This window comes from Gadus chalcogrammus, chromosome 13, assembly GCF_026213295.1.
Source record: "Gadus chalcogrammus isolate NIFS_2021 chromosome 13, NIFS_Gcha_1.0, whole genome shotgun sequence".
NCBI lineage: Eukaryota > Metazoa > Chordata > Actinopteri > Gadiformes > Gadidae > Gadus > Gadus chalcogrammus.
In genome coordinates, this window is record NC_079424.1 from 14151253 (window position 1) to 14171713 (window position 20461).

General features: G+C 42.3%; 1 protein-coding gene across 1 annotated transcript in view; it reads left to right on the forward strand.

The window, feature by feature from the left end:
* The first annotated feature begins 7769 nt into the window (after positions 1–7769).
* Positions 7770–20461, forward strand: part of ppp1r16b (protein phosphatase 1, regulatory subunit 16B) — a 58546-nt gene continuing 45854 nt past the window's right edge. The window contains exon 1 of the mRNA XM_056605484.1: positions 7770–7890. The gene's annotated coding sequence lies outside the window, so the exon portion shown is untranslated. The remainder of the gene's footprint in view (positions 7891–20461) is intronic.

The following is a 20461-nucleotide window of genomic DNA, read 5'->3' on the forward strand; positions in this document are numbered from 1 at the left end:
AAATAAAACATCCCATGTTCTTCCTGCCATTGTTTCATCCCAGAGAGCCACATGGACTCTGTTGAGGCCACACCCCCCTTGAGCGGACGTTCTCCCCCATCGGCCTATCCCACCTTCTGCTGCTCAAGGTTTCCATGGAGACAGAGAATATTCCTGCAGATGATTGTATTCACCGAAAGGCATTCACGTGGACAAATTTGGGTTGTGGTGAGGAGGAGGGATTCTGGATGTTCATCTTGTGAATGTTCTTTGTCTGGAATCATAAGCAGCTTTGAGATAGAATGAAACACATTACTTGTACTACAATTAGTACAATTATAATGATAAATCGATTAATGGAATCCATTGATTCATTTACAGTTGAGAATACAGTGAAGTGTGTGTGTGTGTGTGTGTGTGTGTGTGTGTGTGTGTGTGTGTGTGTGTGTGTGTGTGTGTGTGTGTGTGTGTGTGTGTGTGTGTGTGTGTGTGTGTGTGTGTGTATGTGTGCCTTTACACAAATATGCAAACATTGGCCATGGACTCATTGATTTACATTAGTAGAAAGCAGAACTATATCTGCGATATAAAACTGGTCAAAGGTGTATTTCCTCATCTGAGCCAACTTGCTAGTTAATACTCTAAATAACCAGCAGGTTTATTAAAAGAGAAAGAAAAGAGGAATGAGGTTGGCCTACATATAAAACACGTGTTCATTCTTAAGCTGGATTTTACAATTGTTTAATGGCCTTTGGGCTTAAGTAGGTCACTTTAGTGCTGGTGTTGTGCCGTGGTATGCACCCCTCTAGCAAAATGCTTTCTTGGATGTTTGGCCAAAGTAAATAAAAATGAGTCCATATGAGTCAATCAGTCAATAAAATAACTGTTTGTGATGAGAAGACAAAGTCCTTGAGATATGCCACAACTATTTGTAAATGCAAACCTGTCCCTAAAATCAGAAGAGAGCATGCAATTCATGAACACAGCACCAAACTTAATTCATGATTGGGTGAATTATAGCTGAGGTATATTTTCATTGTGCGGGTGAAAATGTTTGCGTGGGATAAGAAGGATATTGGTTTGCGTCCATTTATTATCTGTTAATAATAACAACGTGTTTTAAGAACTTTGCGTTGAAAAGAACATCTTCTATTTACACTCTTTAAAACTCAATTCTTCTAAAATTTAAATGCTAGCGTAAACAACTGATGCTCTCCTCTTCTCTTCCATCCCATTCCAAAGGACTGAAACGCAGACCATTGCATTCAAACCATAACATAGATTAAGAAATAATGACCCAAACGATGCAAATAGTTAGCTAATATTTGTAGTAAAGCTGATTGGTACATGAAGCTATTTATGGGCTGTGTTGGTTCAATAAGTAAGTTGGAGTAGGGGGATTACACATACGTCACATTCCGAGACAATGGTATAAACAGAACCTGCCAAACAAAATGCTCAATTTAACTTTATGGTATTTATATGCTGCTTTGGGATTAGCCCTATGGGCGTGGGGTTACAAAGGTTTGATGGGGATCAGTGTGATCTCAGCAAAACGGCCTCTGTAATGCAGGGACAAATTAGAGGAATGAGTAAAGGATAGGCCTATTTTTTTTCCTCTGGCAAAGTCCCTCCCACTTTACGGTGCCCCGAGAATTGCAACAGGGCCACTAGTCTCTCCTTCTTGCTTGGCTGGTTTCATCGGTCAAATGTCTATGGGAAATAAAATGGGGTTCTTGAATGGTCGTAGGTAGGCCTAGATAACAAACTCAGTAGGTGGCGAAGAAGTAAAAACTGCTCACGTTTTGAACTGTGAGCAACTTTGAACGTTTTCCACTTGGGTTTTGCTGTTAAAGTAGTAAACGATTAGAAATGCTACTTTAACGGCACCGACAATCCAAAACCAAAGTGGAATCTAGAAGGAAAAAGTGTGTAGAACTTCAAAACGTGAGCAGGTACTTCTTCGCCACCTACAGTTTGTTATGTACTGCGATCATTAAAAAAAAAAAAGCATATTTCATTTGACCGATGGAACCAGCCTCGGGGGCGGGAATTATTCTTCAGAGGTAGGCCCGTACATCCATCTGCTGGAATGTCCACATTTCCCTTCAGCAAATTGTTAAAATATTTTAAAGTGAATGTATTCTGAGGACAGTGGACACATATTCAGAACATTCAATGGCAATGAGTGTAAACGTCAAAACGGAGACGGAAGTCGTCTCCATGTGACTCATCTAATGCCCTCAGCAAATAATGTGGGCCACTGTCCAACTGATTAACCAACACTTGGTTGATAAATCGGTTCTAGTCATATATGGTGTTGATATTTCTATATTATTTTCCTTGACCGGCATTTAGGCTCGGTCGATTTTGGAACAATTATGCCTCGTAATTAAGGACGTTTAAAAATAATGATAATAATATCCATCATTATGTTAATTGACAAACATTTCATCACTATTCTGGCCACTTTTGGCACTGAAAGAAGTGGTGTATTTGAGAGGATGGACTGTATACCTTATTAAATAGAACTATTTTCACATTCCCACACGATTAAAACCTAACATTTTGAGTTATCTAATCCCTAAACGGATGGCTATTCTTTCATGTGTCAAACATTTGCATCTGAACTCTCCAGCGTCACCCTGTGTTCAATTAACGAAAGAAAAGCCGAGAATAGCCAATGTCAGCATTATAATTCACTCACTCTATTTTTCAATGGATCGAGGTGGTCGCATATTATTTATAAAATAACAAAATCAAGACGTCATGCGTATATCCATAAAGTGCTTACATTTAAAATGTGGATAATCGTCACTCATTTTAAGTGTGATTTCCTTATGCTGCCAACAGAGGGCAACCTTGGATTTTATTCATGAAATGCTGATCCCTGAGGATGTTCATCGAACTGAGAGAAACCAATCATTTGTATTTGCCTCAATATCATGCACTTCATTAATCACATTCATCACTTGTTACCTCATGAGGTGTGTCTTCTAACCGTATACAAAATATTTGTTTTCTAGTAAGCTGGCTTATTGCTAAGCAAACACACACATTTCCTGTGGCAGCAGTGGTTTTATATGTCCCTGGTCTACTACAATCAGTGACCTGGAGTGTATTCCAAATTGGTGTGTGCGGTGCCTCAGTCGGTATGAAATCACTTGGGGATGGAAGAGACCTGGAACTGTTTATTACAGCTTTGCAAGACTGCAGATCACGCAGAGGGACTTTCCCTATTGCAGTTGGGTAATCAATGCTTATTCACCACTCCCTGGTTCACTTCATTCAGTTAGCTGTATTCTCTACCTCCATGACTTCAGCCCTATGGTCCCTTCACAGGTTCCCGTCTGATAAACAGAATACTAAAGTAAACAGAATATATTAGTAGTTTCCTCTCTCTCTGTCTCTCTCGCTCTCTGATTATACGTGGGCGAACTCTCAGACAGTACAGAGTCAGTCTTCATGATGCTTCCAGCATAGAGTGATTTATCCACTTTGCTGTTGCTGTTCGGGTCCGCAAGAGCATTGCGAATACTACGTGGTCATTTGAATATGCAGTGGAGAAGGCTGTGGTCTGTCACCACATGGAACTCAGTAAAAGGGGAACATGGATCATGGTTATCAGTGGTTGATACTGGACTACTACAGGCATTTACCGTGCACACCCACTGAGACTACACATATAAATGCAGGAGTATCAACGTTTGTCGATCCATAACATTGCACAAATATGACTCATTCTCCAAAGTCCTTCAGCTTAGCTTCTTTATATCAAAGCTGTTAATATTTAATGGTATTACTGAGGCCAAAATCCTTTTAAGATCATCTTTGATGATGCAATGACCCATCAACCATGCCATGTTTTTTTTTTTACTACTCCTAATTCACACACATTCAATAGGAATATAAAGAGGAAGACATCTTTTTGGCAGAACGACTTGTGCTGTCATTTGCATTGCTATCTCTACATCTTTATATAGAGTCAGGCCATTATGTCATGCTGTGCCATAATCAAAGCTGGCAGATTGAATTGCAGAGCGTCACAAAAGCCTTTTTGTGAAGTGTACGTTTTGCATATGCCGAGGTCCATCAACACTGCTTGAATATTAACCATGCTGACAAGACTATAAGTTCCATTCAAGAGTTCATTCTTAGACGAATTTATTAAAAATATCATTATCTATTGTTAAATACTTATTTGCATACTTTCACATGATTTTCATGCAATGTAGTTAAATTGTTTGGTTGTTTGCATCACTGGAGAATAATGGACAGATATCTTTATTGTGAAATAAAATTGAAGAAGTGATGATGGTGAGAAAAGGTCCATACAATGCGAGGTCCAGGGAATTTTCAAATGGAATTTCAAAAACCCTCTACACTACAGGATTGAAACAATAATATAATTCCTAAAATAACCAAAACAATAAATCAAAAACTCAACTATCTATATATGGGGAAATTAAGATGAAAACATTTGGCCTGAATCCACCCTTTGGATTCTCACCTGCCTTCTATAAATAGGCTATCAGCAATAAGCTATATATCTGAGATGCCGCACTGGGTCGATTAACTTATATGAAAAGCATTTTGTTCTGTGCTTTGTTCCCACCAATATAAACCCTTATGTCTCCTTATGAACCTTTGCCTCAAAGTTTCTGTGCGCTACTTTGAGTAATTAAAAAAAAATATATGCAATACGTTTTCATGAGATACTAGGTTAATTTACTATTATATATAAAATGTCAGAATAAAATAATATGGGTGATATCCTTGTACCGGGGAGGACCGGTAATCAATTTAGTAAAGTATTCTTCATCGTTGAAAGATTGCTCTCTATGAGCTGCCTTCTTCGGTTGTTGGTTCAGAGGGACCTAGGTGGGATTTGACCCCACATCATAACTGCAGCAGGTAGAAAACATGTCTGTATATTCTACTATAAAATATTTCGAAGAAGAACCTTACAAAGAGCCCACAATTTATCTCTTGAAAAAACATTTGGCATTTTCTCGTTTTCGTTCTTATCTCAATGTTCTGGTCCGGAATATTTATTGCAGTTCGTCGAGCTAATGTGTCGTTACCAAACGACTAAGGCTTTATCTCGTGTCCCCGGGAGATAAGCCCCTGAGAGCCCTTTAGCGGGGTCTCTATCCCAGACTCCTTTGAATTCTTCTGAGGCCCATAAGTGGCCTCATTTGTGCATGTAACCGCCCAAGAGACAGACCAAGTGTCATTTGCAACTGTCCAATTTGCATGTCCGCTACTCACAGGGTGCATTTCAAGTGCCCAGACACTGAAATACCAGACTATTCATGGTTCCCGTATTTTTGGAATCTACATTCACGTTCAATCTTTTCAAATGTTCCCTTGTCTGACCTGATGACACTATTATACCTTAATTTTGTGAAGTCGCTCAGAAGAACATGATTGCTCTGAACACTACAATCACGTCTGCATTGATTATGAGTGGCCTGGCATGTAGCCTATAGACAGACAAAATATGAGGACAGTGCTCATATGTACGCCAGGACAGAGTCAATGTCTGTCCTCATTCAGTAGTTTCTTCTCAGAACAAGGAAACCATCATAATCATAGATCCATCCAGTTGGGATTTCTCTGTGCTTTTGAGGAGGTGGGTTGCTGGTGGCTGATCAAAAACAGCACGGATAATGAATGAACAGAACCAACGTTTGGCCGGAACTAAGAAATGAGAGAGAAGATGGGATGAGCACTCTGACAGCATGAGGCGCATTACGGACACATTATGGTATCGACGAGCAGACATCGAAAACACTGTGGGACACCCTGAGAGGGGAGGCAAAACGCTTCCCACTCACACAGTGTTCCGAGGAGAAAGAGGAAGCCTAATGCTTCACGGCTCTCATCGAGGCACATGTTGATGAGCACTGCTGTCATGACACCTGATAAATAATAAGCAACCGTGATTGCCGTCAATTTGGGAAATAGGAGGCAGAGTGGTCGATAACGAGGGCCGTTCTTGTAGCCCTGCTCGTTTGAAGGCCTTTAGCTAAATGGTTCAGTTCTGACATGGTGGGCACTGTTTATCACACCCATTAAAAAATGTGCATGCAACAAACTGTGTGTGTGTATGTGTGTGTGTGTGTGTGTGTGTGTGTGTGTGTGTGTGTGTGTGTGTGTGTGTGTGTGTGTGTGTGTGTGTGTGTGTGACTGTGTGTAGGGGGGTGGGGGTGGCTGTATGTATGTGTGTGCCTTTGCGTGCATGCCTGCATGTTTGTGTTTGTGTGTGTGTGTGTGTGTGTGTGTGTATGTGTGTGTGTGTGTGTGAAAGAGATCCATGCTTGAAAGGCAATTAAATATTTGTCTTCCATCAACTACTATAATTCGTTTTTTATCTATTAACATGTTATAAACAAGATTTACTTTTAAATTAGACCTGTTTGACAAAATGCATTCATATTCAATTATACAATGTATTGTCATAGACATCATCACCACTGGTTCACATAAGAAAAACAATAAAGGTTGGAGAGAACATAACATGGGTACAGCCAAAGAAAAAGGCAACGGTTGCAACAGTAATCTTACGGTTTCTCGAGTACCAAGTAACACTTGGAAATATCCAGGGAAAAGTGTGCATCATGGAGGCAAGACAGCAGCAGGCCATGAAATATGTAGAGGGCAAAGTACTGAGAGACTCCACGCTATGCCTTGCCTCCCCACCACCCTGGCATCAGGAGTGGAGTGAGGAGAACAAGAAGTGGGGTTCAGGGAGAGTTGGAACAAACCCCGCCGACGCTTGCTGCTGACCTAATTCTCTCAGATCCTCGTCATGGGTGGTGAGCGAGACATCCAATGTTGGGCTTCTTCTCGGCACCACGTGACCATAATACATGTATTTTAGTAGCCTACTATCTCTTGTGCTGCACAACACAGCAGTATGCAGACGCATTGTCTCTATTACAGCGGTAGTATAGAGAAGTACATGGGCTTGAAGCTGTGAACACTAGAAGGGGCAAGTCTGTTCTTCATTCGCAAAAAACAGAAGAACGGAAAGGAATTGCAGTCATAATGATAATGGTCATAGTGACTGTTTATCAAAAATGTGTAACTTGGCGAGACGGCCTGTGACATATAGCTTTGCAAATGGCCGGTGACATGTCTTGATAGGGGAGCTGCTATGGTCTGCAGGTCTTTTTGGCCCTGAAGTATAGTTGGCATTCTGGGTCGCCTTAATGACAGCTTCGAAATGAATTTCCTCGATCCTTCAGGAATCACATTGAAGCAGCCTTGTACAAGTAGCATAGTTTTGTATCGTCGTCAAAGTGTGGGGCAGGAAAAAATTAGGACGAAAAAAAGGGATTGAGAATGATTTTTCATAGGGAAGGATATGATAGGCTTTCTAAAATGACTTGTTATAGAGTCCTTTACAACTAAAACGTGTATGTATAGGTACCATGATATATTGAGGCATGATGGTTTTGTAACTTTCCAAATGACTATGCTTTACTACTTGTATAGGCTACTAATACTACAGTTCATTACAGTGGAGTGAAAGCCTATTAAAACTTAGTTTCCAGAAAACAACAAATACATTCCCATCAATATCTAGCGTTGATGGGGACGTGGAATGGATGCTACACCATCTCACCACCGTTTAGTGTCTGCATTTTGCTTCAGTCTCCTCCCTCCAGCTGCCTCACCAGCACACCGCCCCGCCCTCAAGAGAAGCCTCGGAGAGAGAGAGAGAGAGAGAGAGAGAGAGAGGGGGCGCTGCAGCGACTGCTCTTGTAGGCAACTCTGCTGCTCTGTCCTGCTAACGGGACAAGTTAAAACCTCCGAGCTGTGCGTGTGAACGTCGGATCTCCGTCCTACTCTATCCATCTATGTGAATACAATCGACATGCTTCAACTTTAAACTAAAGTGCGGTAAGTAAACCCGTTGCATATGTTGTCAGTTTGGGGGATATAAGCTCCCCGATTATTGAATAAGTACAAGGTAGAGAGGTTTATCGCCCGGTAGAAAGTGGTACGCAGAACGGCATGCCGTCTTTACACATCTTTGAGCAGTTAGCTTACTTTACCCTTTGGCGAAAGATAGTGAGAGAAGTGGGGTTAGGACGTGTCATGACACCGTTTGATGCATTGTTCCCGTCTCTGGTGTCTGAAATGTAGCAACAATCAATTTTGATTGAAAGATAGTACTCCTCCACATCCTTCGCAGGAGGTCACCGTTAGATAGCAAATGTTCGAAAAAAGTGTCGCTTTTATTTCAAGTAGTTTTTACGCTGTTGGTTTGACCTTGTTAATGGCATGTTGAAAGCGGTTCAACGTAGCGTGTACAAACTTTGAAAAACGTCTGCCAGCGAGAGGGAAACGAGGCATGTCTCGGGGGAGGACCCGACACGGCTTCAGGCGGCGGTACGAGCCGACTGCTGGGAGTGAAGTGTGTGGCGGCGTCTCCGCCAGATTGACATGGTGGAATTGGCTAGACGCTGCCCACAAACATGTTAATTTCGCCCTTTAGGCCCTATACGTACTATTAGGAAATCCAGAATATAAGGTTATATCCAGAGTCTATACTGATACAGTCTATAACTTGTGTATTTATTACATTGCTGTAATTATGATAATCAATTTACGATTTGGTTGGACTGTTCTAGTGTTCAATTGTTGCATGTAAACAGGTAGCAGTCAGTCATGATTCATCTTCCCTCCCTCCTGTAACACAGAGAAGCTATTGGTGGTTACTAGTAAATCCTTGCTAAGCCCTCTGTAAGGTGGACACATGGTTGTTTAAGCTGTCTCCCTGCATTGCCATCCTCAAAATGCTAACAGAAGGAAATCATTGGGGGCTGTGGTTTGGGGAATAATAGCAGATGTGAGTTTGGTATATCTTTGTGTTTGACACCATCGCCCTTTACAAATGCTTGATATGGGAAGACAACTTGAACGATTTCTGGTGCCTAACCACAACGCATCTGTACCGGCTGGCAGCTTATGTCAGAAATGCTCCATCAGACAACACACACACACACACACACACACACACACACACACACACACACACACACACACACACACACACACACACACACACACACACACACACACACACACACACACACACACACACACACACACACCCCATCCACAATCCACCCCCCAGACATAGTTTCAAGGAAGAAAATGCACATTCACTTTTAACAGACTCAAAGCAAATTCACAATTACAAGAGACAAATGACACACAAAAACGACACGACAAACACCCCCTCCTCACAGACACAAACGTGTCAGATGAGCACAGGGGTCCGTGTAATTGCTAATAATTGCCATGATACTGTGCATCCGCCGGTGTGCTAGTGACGGCAGACAGCCTAAGCCTCCCACAGCACCTGTGCTTTACTCACAATCTGCCCGCCATAATATATTCTCTCTAGTTTTGTAGACTAACTGATGTTTAATTATTCCAACACAGCAATTTGGATGCCGCTCATGAAACATTAAAAACTATCAGGCTCTCAGGGGCTCGACTTGATTCCTCCCCTCAAAAAACTCAGTCAAAAGCAGTGCTGCCCAGGCAATGTCTTGGATCCACACTCAAACATGGCATCCCCCACCCCTTATTTTCTATACCGTTGCTCTGAAAAACAAGATATTATGAAAAACCAATTTTTTTACATGAAAATAAACTATTGCTACAATCTTAATTTACTTTGTCATGGCTGACAGAGATAAGGACTTCATTATTGGTGTTCTAATGAAAAACAAAGGTGGTTTATCTTCTTATTGAACAAAGCATAGCAGACAATACACTGTTCTTTATGCATTGCTGTGTATTTAATATAAATTCCACCCTAGCCTGCGGTCATTGATAAGCATGCACGGACCACCAGGTTGGTGTTGAGTGGACAAACGCATAGCCCCGTGATATCAGACGATCTGAGATCTCGTTGTCTACCGTGAGTCTGGGGATTTCTCCATTCAAGTTTGTGGTTCGAACTGCAGCGCCAAAGGCCGCTAAAGGACCTACAGCCCCTACATTTTACTGGGAGATGTCGCTTTAACTGGAATTAATGCTCTCCCCCCCCCAATCTCTGACATAGTGAAAAAACATGGCGATAGAGTAAATTACCTTTTAGCACAGAGAGAGCTTTGTAAACATTGAAAATAGATGTCCTGAGCATCGTCTCTTTATTTGATTCATTTTCATATAATGTGTCCACAAGATTGGTGAAATTAAGTTTTTCAAGCGACTTTCTTTCAATATTTGAGGACAAGAAAGACTTGTTGGTACGATAAGCATTGACAAGCATACATGACATCTGTTCTCGCAAATCTTTTGCACACAGTTTTATCAACAAGACCCTTCTCTTCAGTCTCTAGTTGAGCGTAGCGTTGAGAGACTGACTAGTAGGGAGACTAACCAATGCATGGCATTCATGTGAAATTCATGCTCCATCCCCAGTGGTCAGAAAAATACAATAACATACAACTCGATATTAGCAGGAAAACCACCAAGAAAGCAACTACTATAGCTTAATCAACGTCGTCATTAAACCCTGTTTAGTTAGGGATCTGTCTCTCTGCTTAGGGTTATTACTGAACCGATTAATAGGCTGGGTGGTGTGTCCCCTGCGTTTAGGGACCAGCAGGACCCCAGAGATTTGGGACCCCAACCGTGACCACTCACTGGCAGGGTGAATCTGCCGGGGCATGCTCGGTGTGGAGGCACCAAATGACTTTGTTTGGGGGTTGAGTCATCCCCTAACCAATCAGGAAACCTAACCCACGGAGCAGTGTTTCTATTTATGGCTCCAGCAAAACCAATATGTTTTGTATAAATCAGTTCATCTTCATGTTAAAGTGCCCCCGCAAAGTACATCATGGTATGTTTGTTTACCTTCCATGAAGGCAAATGTAAAATGCCAGGGCTGAAAAGCCCATAGGTGATTCAGAGTGTATTCCCTGCCCAGCCATGCAATCTGTTCATTCCGCACTGGTCCAGCACATTTTCTGCTGCTCATCTGACAGGAATGGCCCCTTAAATCTTTTTGTCACAATATTATGTCCAGCCCAGACGGTAACTCTATATTTCACAGCACTACCACTTCCATTACCATACCATTGTTGAGCTGCTTTCCAGAGTGACATTCAGTCTCCTAAATTATGTCTGTGTAGTGGATGTCGCAGGAGGCTTAAAACACGTCTATATGTCTGTTTGTCTGTCTATCCAAGTGAGTCCCTCGCTCTTTTAAAAGAGATCAGACCAAGGAAGGAACTCATAAGCAAAATAAGATACTAGTCTACCTAGAACCAGACACATCGCAATCAAACAAGCATAAATGACAAAACAACCAAAGGTCCAAGGGAAAGTTGTTTCCCTTTTAAAGCCCTGCTCGGAATCCTTCAGAGCGCTGCAGGTCAAACGATTAAGTGTGATCTTAGCATAAAATGCATGGAACAGCTGACGGTGCACCGACTCCATGCTTAGTGGAAGACTGATGACTTAATCAACCTAGCTTATTACAGAAGCCCTGTAATGCCGCAGCCAGTCAGAATCAGAGTGTTTTTGTACACAGGAAGTGAGTTCATGCGTTTGTGGGCTGTGCTCTGAGTTCAGGAAGACATTTGCCCCTAGAGGCCTGTGTAGGCGTTTTTTCACCCCCTTGCATTGTTTTGAAAACTAAGCAGAGCTGTGATGGGGCCAGATTGAACACAGACAGCACATGAGGAATAATGTAGATATAAGTGCAGATGCTTACTTTCTTAAACAGCAATACTGTGTCCTACACTTGTTTTGATGTGCTCAAGGAGTTACATCTCTATTAGATTAGAGGAACACAGCTGTTGGTCTTCAAAGGTAAAATGGCTTTTTGAAGGCTTTTCTTTTTTCCAAGTCTGCCTTTGTGCAGTGAATGATTGGTTATTTTTTACGTCTGCTTTGCTCTGGCTTTTTTTTCAACCATGCTCTGCTCCCTTTGTCTAAAATTTAAGCTAAATACAGACACTGGCTGATTGTACCAGGGCTGTGACGTGTGTGTGTTCTGTGTTGGTGCATGCTTTCGCACTGCGCAGACAGTTTTTCAGTATTGGTCAGTTTAATATGCCTCAGGTATCTACTGCAATACAAACCTTTGCAAATGTGTGTGTTTGTTTGATCGCCGTGGTGCTTAACTGACTGAGACTTCCCCATTACCACACACACGGCTACACTTTCAGCTCAATTGGTATACAAGTTGTTTGTTTTGTATGCCACTAATTCTGTGCAATCTATCACACAGGCCATAAGACACAGAATACACTCTTTTGGGGTTGTAAGCCCCTTTACCTCTAGTGTTTAGAGAGTGTTGGAATGGGAGTTTTGCATTTTTAATGAGGGGTACTGGTAGCCTAACCGATGTGCTTCGGCTCTTCTCCACTTCTCAAAGTGAGGCTAACCTCCAAAGTGTTGACATCTCAGTTCCCTGAAATATTGATGAGCAAGCATAAGTCCAAAGGGCTCCTTTTGCGAATCCCCAGATGATGCCAAAGGACTTATAAAGCTCCCTGAATGTCTGTGTCTACACTTCATCTAAACCAATGGGCTAGCTTGCTGCATTAAAACATCCCATTAACGCTAATAATCTAGGGCGGTATAGTTGACCATTTTTTTAATTAGAGATTGCCAATTTGTCTTATAAACAACATGGATGGTGGTTTTCTTGCCCATTGCTTTATGGCCAACTAGGGCCTCGTGTACGTCTGTCTCTCTGTTGTGGGGTAGAGGCTGTAGGCTGGTTCTGTTAATCCTTGCTAGGGCTGATGGACCGGGACGAGACCATAATTAGCCTGTCAAAAGACTACAGGATGAGGAGGATGAAAAACTGTTCAAATGAAATGAAAGACTGACACAGACACCGAGGTGAGAGGGTGGAATAGATGGTAGACAAATAAAGGAATGAAAAATGTATTGATACAAGAAGACATTGTCAAAGAACAGAATGGAAAGGGGTAATAGTTCAGAGTGCCAGCATTCGATGAGGCAGTTCATGAACCTAAAGTCCAGGGCAAACTGTGGTCAAAATGTTTTCCTTTCTTTCCGTTTTCTTTGTGGAGCCTCCGGATTGTCTGCCCCACCCAAGTGTGTGCAGCTCAAACTGAACTGCTGAAGCGACTACCAGAGGTTTCCCAGCTCTTTGAACTGATACTTTCTATAAACATCCAAAGGGTAATTTATATTATTATTATATATTCAATTTAGATTAAGATCTCTAATTATCTTTTAAGTCACAAGTGCTTAAAAGAGCAAACAAAACTTTATCAACATTACCAAACACGCATCAAAAGCCGAAGACACAGGGTTGGTTTGCTCTCTAAGATATAATTTTCTCTTTGACTTTGGCTATCCCCTTGTTTAATTGCCTGTTGACAAAGCTCAGTGAAATTGGCCTCCCACAGTAAGGGCTCTACTGATGTTGATGACTCTCTCCGTAGGAGCCAGGGTGCTGAGTCTGACGCGTGCTTCGGTTGTTGACACAGTGTACACCACATCCGGATGTTGGTGTAATTTAAGACACCCATCAAATATCCTTATAAAAATTGGCATTGGTAAGAGAAAATACGATTGAATCTGAGCGTAGAGGTTTCACGACGGTGTGCATGACTTAAGACGCAATACCTGCTTACGGCTGTAAGGGATTTGTAGATTGAGCCCTCGTAGTGGCTACCCGTTGTTATTAGCGTTTGTGCACAGGAAGACCTTCATCGCAGGGCAAAAAAACTAAACAAGAAGCTTACAATAAGAGTGTTCTTAATCCTTTACTGTACGCCCCTCCTGGGGTGTGTAAAGCAGGTTCCTCAGCCTGCCCCTGACCCACGACTGTCACTTTAAAGCCCCTGCTGGGTTTGCTTCAGATCAATGCAGCACTTGAAGCGCCACAATGGCCGGCCTGTTGGCGTGCTAATGTTGTGCTGAGCCAAGAGTGTGTGTGAGGCAGCGCTTGGTACCGCTGCTGAGATGTAGGCTAACGCTGTGTTTTTCAAAGCGTTTTTTTTTTGCTGCACACCTGTAATTCATTACAGGTCAGCGAGATATTGGTCAGTGGGTCCTGCTGGAATAAATCTCCAAAAACGAATGAATGTATGCAATTTTAAGATTGCTGGGCCTGTGGGTGAAGGTTTCATATGCATATCTGCAGCTTATGCATTTTTTAAAGGTGATTTTTTGTGATGAGCTTGTTGCGTTTGTTTTTAATTGAATTATTGTGCTCCCTTCCAGGAGCTGCGACAGTCAGGGCTAGAGTTGCAGTTAAAATGACTGAACATCGTTCACATGACAGGTTTCTTTTACGTCTTTAATGGCGTCTTTTCCTGCCCTCCTTACGTCACAACAACAGGGGAGAGAATGGCCCAGAATCCACCTGACCTGAGCACTTTTAAATCAAGGCTTCGCCCGAGAAACTAAATTCTCTTCACGCCGCCAACTAGGACAAGTCTTCTATAGACGGAAAATACAGCTCGCTTTAAAAAGAACGGCAAAAGGGAGAGATAGAGGCAGAGGGGGGGGAAGAGACGAGAGACAAGACTTTGGATGGAAAGAATAGTTAAATGAGTAGGGTAGAGCTATGAAAGGTCACTCTCTGGCGACTAGGAATATTCGAGATGGGTGGACTGCCGGACGGAGTGGGTTTAATGGAAAATGGTAATCGTCAAATACAAGCTCAGCTGCCTTGTTTCTCTCTGGTCGTAGTTGGATGACTGTGGGTTTATGACAGCTTTGCACCCTCTTTACTGTGAGGCTAGTTCTGGGTTTTGGCGTTATCAAGGTTTTTGCAGAACATAACCCCTCCTCTCCTACCCCCGCCAGGACCCCCTTTTCCCCCCGCCATGGGTTTGAAGGAACTAGGGAAGTGAGCACAGATAGGAACACTCCACATGGCAAACACTTACATTACAAACTAGGCCTATATTCATATTGTTTATATTGACATACATCTTACCATGTATTAATATTAATGTCAAAAATTGTACAGTAATTCTATCCAATCAATACAAAAACTAACTCCTTCCTATTCCCTTCTCACTTAAGTTATTCCACAATATCTATTCATGTTTAATTATTATAATTGACAAGTAGAGAGCAAGTCCAGACATTTCTCATGATCGACAATTCAATGGATCTGAAATACATCAAATGCCATGTATCAAACCATCAATATTGTTGGTTTTGACGGTGTAATGAAAGGGTTTGGGTGGAGGCTGGGGAGCGGGGCTCCACGGCCCTGAGTCTGGTAGTGGAGTCGGCCCTGTATTCAGCTTCTGATCTGTGTACACACAGGAGCAGCTGCTTCATCTCTATGCTGCTCTTTCTACTCCTCCTCTGATTAGAGCCTCATTCTTTATCTGGTAGAGGAAGCCCCTGATATGCAAAAGAGGAGCGGGAGAGAAACAAAGAGAGGGGCCAAACATTAAAAATATTGATTTGATTCTGGCGGCATCAAACATCAAATGTTCTTTGTGCAGCTGAATTAATGATCTGTGAAAATAAGGTGTGTGTGTGTGTGTGTGTGTGTGTGAATGTGCGCTTGCTGGTTGCGTGCGTGCGTGCGTGAGTGTGTGTACGTGAAGCCGTGAAGCCCCTCCACCCAAAGGCAAATCTGGGAAGTGTCTAATTGACTTAAACTGACATAAGCAAGGGTCATGTTTTGGCGGATGCCTTAAGGTTGTCATGGGTCGGATGTTGGTGTAATTTCCTGTACTAACGGCCACGACCTGTACCTTTTTGGCTACCAAATGCAGTGTTTCCTTGACTTAACGTCAAAGAACCCAACGGAGAGTAGCAGGGATCCTGCCTTTTCGTCTCTTTATGACTCCATGAATGATGTGTTGAAGGAACGGTTTATTACACTTTAAAATGATTAATAACACTTAACGTGATTGAACTGTGGAGTTAAAGGAAGACTGAATTTAGGCGTAAGCTTTTCATTTTGCCGACATCCCAAATCAAACGGTGGAATCATGCTACAATGCCTTTTTCCCAGCTGGAAAGTATCATCTTTGAAGCAAAACAGATGTTTTTGCTGGATAGCTTGACAGGGAAATAAATTGTTACAATGGATCCAGCTGGTGAAAGCAAATGTATGGCTCATTGATTTACGAGGACATATTGTTGGATGGTAAAATCAGGGCTGGGCTGAAGATAAAGCTGAACGACAGAAAAGGATGGAACAAGACAAGATCATACAGATAGATAGGTACGATCTTGGATAAGATCATGCAGATATCGCCCACCATCAAACCTCCTGTGTTCATGCTGGTAATCAGGGTGGGGGGGGAGGGTTGTCAGAATCCCAGGCGCCACAGGTTCTTTGGCCCCAGCACTAGCCTAGGATGTTTGTGAACCAAAATTCATATGCAGGGATGTGTGTTTTGCAGTGTAAAAAAATAAACTCATAACGTTCGGTGGACAATCCGACCGCTATGTTGAGCTTACGTAAGACCTAACCTTGTACCATGTTGTGTTTCTGTCGATTGTGTCGACATTTAACGTTATGATTTACAGTTAACCTCTTCAGAATGCAGCCCTTGCGGTGCATACAAAGCTCCGAGTGACAAAGACTGCAGCTGCCCGTGAACCCAGGGAGAAGAATACCATGACACGCAAACACACACGTACACACTGTCTCTGACCCACACTGGGCCATTGTGCGTGACAGCGCTGCCACTGTGTCCATGTCTGGGGCACACGCCTCTTCCACGCCTTAGGCTGCACACTGTTGCAGAGCAGATATTAATATTATTATTGTAATGAAGAGCTTTGTGTGTGGACGCAAATGTCTGTGTATGTGTTTGCGTTGTTGTCTCCTGTGAGCCGGTGTGTCAGGGGGGTGTCGGCTGATACTGGTGTCCTTCTTGTCTCTTTCTTTTTGTTGTTTGTTTGAATACTCTCGATTCACCGGATAATGAGTCGCGTTTGCGCTCCACTGCTCTCGCACGGCGGCCCTTACCTGTGTGCGTTTAGCTGTGATGCCTTGTCGGCGCTGCCAGCCAAGGACTGATAACACCGGGCACGTGTTGCCTCATTATTGGTTATGGGGATGAGGGAGTGTGTGTGTGTGTGTGTGTGTGTGTGTGTGTGTGTGTGTGTGTGTGTGTGTGTGTGTGTGTGTGTGTGTGTGTGTGTGTGTGTGTGTGTGTGTGTGTGTGTGTGTGTGTGTGTGTGTGTGTGTGTGTGTGTGTGTGTGTGTGTGTGTGTGTGTGTTCTGATTCATCTGCCAGCATACGCTGCTGGCGGGTCTTAGTGTTGTTGCTTGTTTTGTCCAGCGCTGCAGGCAGTGGTCCAACAACGGTCAACACTGGACCGCACCCCCCACCGGGGCATGTACACACTGGGGAAGTTGGAACACACACACACACACACACACACACACACACACACACACACACACACACACACACACACACACACACACACACACACACACACACACACACACACACACACACACACACACACACACACACACACACACACACACAGAGTCTCTCTGTTTCTCTCTCACTCTCTCTTTCTCATATACATTCACACACAAATAACGTGGTTCGTGTTGTGTGCAGCATGACTGTATCCGTAGCGACCCAGTGATTGATGGGGTCGTAACCTCAGTGGGTGGGATTGTATTATTTTGTTAACTCCCTCCAACTGGCCAGTTAGGGGAAGTGAAGTAAAAAAAAAAAAAAAAGGCTTTGTTCTGGTCTGTAACTCCACATGTTAATCAAGATCATATGGCCAGAGAAACTATTCTGTGCGGTGCAATTTGTATGCCATGTTTTATAGCAACCATAGACCATATTGTTTACAATTTAACTAGCTGCCAAAGGGGCCATTCTGAATGGGAGAGTTGTGTGCTATGCCTTAATAAAAACCGAAGAAGATAGTTATCCCATATACCATATCAATACCTAATCTTCACTCCTCTACTGTCCTCAATGTATCTTTTCTTTCCTAGTTTTCTCTGTACACCTGTCCTCTTTTTTAATTAAATACAAGGCAGTAGGCTGAGTAGTTGAGCGTCCTCTCCAGTAATGGCCTGGTAATTAGTAGCAGTTGGATTCAATGAGAGGAGGATTCATGAAGAGACATTGTTGTTTTTATTGGTCAGCAGCAAGACCATCTTTTGAATTTCGGCTCCATTAACTTTATTGTATCCTTCTTGAGTAGTTGGACGAACACCGCAGTGGTATACTGCTTGTGTTGCACCCGGGGTAACAAATAACAATCTGAAAGGAGCAGCTGGCATTCGTATTCATTTAAATATTCAAAATGCACATAATTAGATGGCTGAACATGGAACTTGACTTAATACGTTAGTGAATGGATTTTGTTCTCGGCTTTGCATTCATAAACATAAAGTTAGGACAGCCAATTAGTTAAAGAATTTTTGGTCAAATCATCACAAATCCTCAATAAATGAAATATGCTGTGAAATAAAAAAATCGGATATGTGTTCTTTTACAAGCCTGTAATAAGCCTGAATGCAATTAGTTGATGCCCTTTCTACCTGTCTACCTATCGCCCCACTTAACTACAGACATTCTGCCGGTGCACTCATTGCGGATGACCAGAGTCTTCCACAAGGTTAGCCAGACCTAGAGCCAAGGCTTGCAAGCTAGTCATTTGTTTTTGGGGACTGGCATTAAAGGGAGGCGTGAAGTGAGTGGTCACAGGTGGGTTATTTTGGTTGGATACTTTTAAAATCAAACCTACCTTGCCAGTTCCTCCAAAGTTGCCTACCCTAGCTTTAAGTTTAAGTCTTGGGATTGATCGAGGGGGGATATTTACCTTCATGGAGGATTGTATTTTTATTTCAGAGCCATTGAAAGTATGACATTTAAGATATACATTAAAGGCATCAATAATAACATTTTACATTTACATTTAGGGCATTTAGCAGACGCTTTTATCCAAAGTGACTTACAATAAGTAACGTAATGTATCTATCAGGATAAAACATTGCATTGACAATTACTTGTTTAAGTTAATTTAAACTTATTTTGATAATGCTTTCTAATATCTATAGATGAAAGAAATGTTTATATAGGCCTCTCTCTGCATTTGCTGCTTGTGCATGGACTAATTGTGCCACACACAGTTGAAATATAGCGGTGGTCATATTATTAATGGCTTGAGTTAGGTTCTTTCTTCACAGTATATTCACAATGGTCTTCATATAATTAATGGGTTAAGATGGGTTCTTTTATCCCCAATGCAGAAAACTGCAGAACTGCTGAAAAACAGCACTCACCGCTGCACTTTTCATTCCTCACACCGTGATAAAATACCAAGAGGCAGCAAATGCTGACTTTTGCACAAGCTTTAGTGTGTGTGTGTGTGTGTGTGTGTGTGTGTGTGTGTGTGTGTGTGTGTGTGTGTGTGTGTGTGTGTGTGTGTGTGTGTGTGTGTGTGTGTGTGTGTGTGTGTGTGTGTGTGTGTGTGTGTGTGCAGAAAAGAAGTGATTCAGATGTAGTTTTCATTGAATAAGGCATCAGAAATTATTCAGTTTGCAGGTTAAAATTTCCTCTGTTAATACAGTCCTTTCATTTGTATGCAAATTAATTACAAATACATTTCAATATAATTGATGAAGAAGGGCAGAATAATATGGTTCAAGACACAATGGCAAACACTTTTGTCTTATCAAAGCTTGCTCATATAATAGCAGTTTGGCTCATCCATGAACAGGGTAAGTAGAAGTGTGTTGCTCCTATCATTAATATGTGATGGATAGGGATTACCAGATTTATAATGTGTGGATCATGCCAGACTGCACTCGAAACAGCCAACGCATCGGGACGATTTGACACTGCCATTAGCAAACATAACTCAGTTAGTACTGATCTTCACCTCCCCCTGTTCACCCATGCAACAGCCCGATGACGAACGGTTGTGGATAAGCATTTCTCCAAAGCTTTCAGCAAAGCCTTTCATTTATACTCACTGCTGGTAGCTGCTTCATAATACAAGCAGAAGGCATTCGCGGAAAATGTGGGGAAAAATGGTTGTCTGAAAATGTTCCCCCACAACAACCATTATGTGTGACATGAACCGGGATATGCTGAAGCGTTACGTGGTGTGTTTTGGTATGAGAACGTCTCGCCAATTGTATGTGTATTTGCGATATCGTCAAATGGGGAGCCGAGATAGAGCTATTTATGGATCATCGATGGTATCTGGGCATTGAGGATATGTATGTTGAATCCAATAGATACAGGCTGTCCCTAGGCCTCTGCATGGTGTGGTATCGTTTTCATGTAGTATGCCAAGTATAGTAACGTGTTTAAACCTAAAAACATTGATTTTTCATTAATGTGTCATCTGATATTGTGTCTGCAAACCTAACCCAAACGGTTATTTAAAATCCTAATGCTACTTCTACTTTCCCTTCTCTTCGAATAACAACCCCCCCCCCCCCCAAGGTAGTGTATTCAATTAATCAGCCATCTTAAGTATTTATTTC